This window comes from Pleuronectes platessa, chromosome 17 (assembly GCF_947347685.1).
Source record: "Pleuronectes platessa chromosome 17, fPlePla1.1, whole genome shotgun sequence".
In the NCBI taxonomy this organism is placed as follows: domain Eukaryota; kingdom Metazoa; phylum Chordata; class Actinopteri; order Pleuronectiformes; family Pleuronectidae; genus Pleuronectes; species Pleuronectes platessa.
This window is the reverse complement of record NC_070642.1, coordinates 21,274,568-21,278,439: the sequence shown is the minus strand read 5'-3', so window position 1 is coordinate 21,278,439 and position 3,872 is coordinate 21,274,568.

The window sequence follows — 3,872 nt, the reverse complement described above, 5'->3', positions numbered from 1 at the left end:
TCAGACTTTAACGTCACGAGAGACTCAGATAGTCGCTGCACAGGGAGAGACGAGGGTGTGAACTGATCCCAAATCAGCTTTTTCTTTCTCTGAGACACTTGTGAAATCCTAAACTGGCCGGAAGTCTTTATATACAGGAATACTTTGTACATCTAAATACGTTAAGAACATAGTTTCTCTCCTACTTCCTGTGGAACCAGATTTCTTCTTTCTCTCCAACAGAATTTAATTTGAAAAAGTGCATTTAAAATAATTCATACCAACATAACTTTAAAAGCTAAGTAGAGTGCAATTCTTCTGAAGGCCAAACAGTTTCCTTACAGTCAATAAATCTGTAGTAATCCATCCAGTGGATTTTGCAAAATCTTGTTTTTCTATACAAACCAACAGACAAAGATTTCCTGATCCTCAAGTCACTATTTCTTTGGTGCAATGTATCAAATTCAAGCAAAACCCATTTAATATAAAGGGTATATAATTTGGCCACTTCCCCTGCATATCTTTTATTACAATGCAAGATGCTCAGGATATAATAAGGTAAATTATAGATGATTAGCATGACAGGCACCACAGATGTATCACACCTCTCCTCAGATCAGCCTCCAGAAAACCTCCAGACCTCTAAACGTGTTATCAGCATGTGATGGGACCGACAGCCTCTTTCTCCACGGCCCCATGATTCATTGGTTATCAGGCTGCACACCTTTCTCTCTGCTTCCTGCTCAGTTCGAACCATCTGTTGCTCCTGATCCAGAAGAAACACGTTTTTCTTCCAGCTCAACAGGAAACATCTGCTCCAGCGTGAAGCGTGAACATCCAGGAAACACACGAGGAGATTGTGTGTGAGTGTGAGAAGGTGTGAACCAACGACTGTGAGCTCCTGGAACAATTTAATTTGAATAATTAAACTCATAGTCTCAAAACCTCCTCTACTGCAGTTTAGGTCATTAACTCTGCCTCCTCCGTGTTAGTGGACGGGTCAAACAAAACGTTATCTGATGATATAAAAAGATATTTAGTAACGGTTGTTTTGAAAAGTGACATATAAGTTAACTTTTATTAGTTTTCTTTATCTCTAATAGATGATATTTTACTTGTTTGTGGTTTACCGGCCGATCAGATTCCTTCACATTCATCTCAAAGACCAGTTTGGGTGTGAAACTGCAGCATCTGCTCTGTTTTGAATACCTGACTTCACCAACACAATATTTCACTGCTCACATCCAGAGTGTGACCCAGATATCAAGCAGCAGGGATTAACCAGCGTGAAGCGTTAACAGGATTAAAATGAAGCAGCACAGGTGAATCGTTTTGGAACTTGGGATGCTCACCATGTTGGATCTGTACTTTAGCACAAATAAATGTTTGCAAAGAGGAAAGTCATATTTTTATGTTTCTTTTCTTTTAGTTGTGTGATTTCACTGACTCAGCGTTAGCGGTGAGACTCCTTCTGCTTGTAAACAAATCAATAACTGCACAACACAAACATGCAAACACACAGTTTTGTTCCTTTAGAGATTTAACACGTGTTGTACAGGCTGTAACACACATGCTGCACCTGACGTGCACAGAAACGACACAAACACACACCCACACAAACCAGTGCAGTTCCACATCGGTGTCTTTTTGTTCCTCGGACAAACCAGCCATTGTTGGTTCAAAGTGAGAAACTCCATCGTATGTTGTTAATGTGTGTTTGTGCTTCTAATGATCGGTTCTATATGGAGCTCTTCCAGTTCAGCTCACATTCAAATCAAAGCACCGTGTGTGTGTTCACCCCCACCCCCCCCCCCCCTCCGAACAGCACACATTACTTCTAATGGATTATTTGGATTTGAATTGTACAACTGAGCTCATGCACAATTACTTTGTTGTGTACATATTCGTTTTGTAAGGTTTCCTAAATGATAATAACCTTGAAAACAGAAAAAGTACATGATCAAAATCCTAAGAATCCACAAAACAGAGGAAACAGGTGATACCTGGAAAAACCAGACTGACAAAATAAGAAAAGGAAACGAGGATCCTGCAGGTTTCATGTGTAAATGTGACCTAAATAACTACACACAGTTCATAATAAGACTCACACTATTCATACCTCTCTGCACTGAGAGTAGATCTGCACCCACACACACGGCTGACGAGGTTTTCTGCTCTTGTTTCTTCTTCACGTTCTATTTTCACAAGTCTCTACGTAGAGTTGCTTTGTATTTGTTCTATTTTCAGTTTGTTTGCAGAGAAAGTTTGTTTTTAAAACTTCTGTAAGAATTCCACGAGATCAAATATGAGCTTCCTCTCTGTGACTGGAGGCCCGGCTCCACAGGCCTGTTGCCTATTGTCATCGTGCATGTTCTGTTTCCCTGTTTCCTCTTTGTCCGTTGTTTGTTTTTCAACTTAACTTTAAAATGATAATATTTAAAGTTTCCAATTTTTTGCTGGCTGCTATTTTAATGCTTTAAAATCTGATAAAGCAACAGCAGCAGAGATGAAAGAGGAACATCTTTGTTTTTATCTCACTGCGCTGACCACCGGAAATCCACCGTGACTTAGGCAAGGAGGCGAGGAGGCGAGGAGGCGAGGAGGCGAGGAGGCGAGGAGGTGACAAACCCACAGAGAGGAGCGGAGTTTCACAGATGTTCTGAGGTGGTGTGGAGAGCATCTGGAGAAGGCATCAGGCTGCGGTTAGAGGAACAGAGAAGTACATTGGTTTTCTAAACGTGGCTTCTTTTAACAGCTGCAGGGCTGCTCTGGTCTGATGCACAGTAACGTTATAACAGAGTGGAATAATCTGCTGAGCACTAACTCCAATTATGAAAGACAAACATGGAGGAGATGGCAGCTTCATGTAGCAGAACAACATCTGATGGCTGCTCACACTGGGTTTCAAGGAGGAAACTATAATTCACTTATTAACACGAGAGTTTGTCTGGACCTCATCAGGGATTTAACTCATATTCCTTCATTATATGTTTTTTCCATCATCCCTGTCTTGTGTTGCAGAACTCAAGTATGAACAATATAATATTTTCTGGGTAGTGGGAGTAAGTGGGGACATGTCCTCCATCTTTATAAGGATATAAGTTCCAACGTTATTGGTTCCAAATCAGAAATAATCTACTAACATCACCTGAAAACAAGTCTATTTCATTTCATTCAGGTTGTGACTGATGAGAACCAATCAGGAGGCTGCGTGGGCGTCTGCATCATCGTCTCCAAAAGACTTGATTTCTGTCCGTCCAGTGTAAAAGTGAGATTAGTATTCAAACTCAAACGGAGTCGGCTCAGTTTTCAAAGAGCTCTTCTTCACGGAATATCACAGTGTGGACGAGATCCCAGTGGATGAATCTGAATCTGACAGATCTGTCTTCACGGCTCTTCAGCTCTTCACATGTTCTCAGATAAGAAACGAGTCGGCCACAGCTCGCTGGGAGCTAAAAGAACTGATGCTCACTTCGGAGGCTTTCTCCTCAGAAGTATAAAAAACTCCCTCTGCCAGACACGTGGAGAGATGATCCGTCTTCTCAGTGTTTCACTGGAGCGGCCTCATGTGACCCGGGTGCAGCCGACTCTCACTCCTACGTGTGTTCCTCCGTGTTCTGGAGCTGCGGTGACACAGAGGTCAAAATTAAAGTTCCTAGAATAAACCCTGGTGATGTTTCCTTTCACCGGGCACGGCAGCGAAACCACAGAGAAACTAAAATTGTTTGAAAATGAATTATCCACAAATCAGATTTGTGTTGACTCGGTGAGCGGACCACCCAGAGAACACGGCTCATTAACATTAAAACCGGGCCACCAGGGATTACACAGGTCACATCCCTCAGAGGCCTCGTCTGTGGGTAAAGGTCGTTTAATGGAACAGGCGGCGGCCA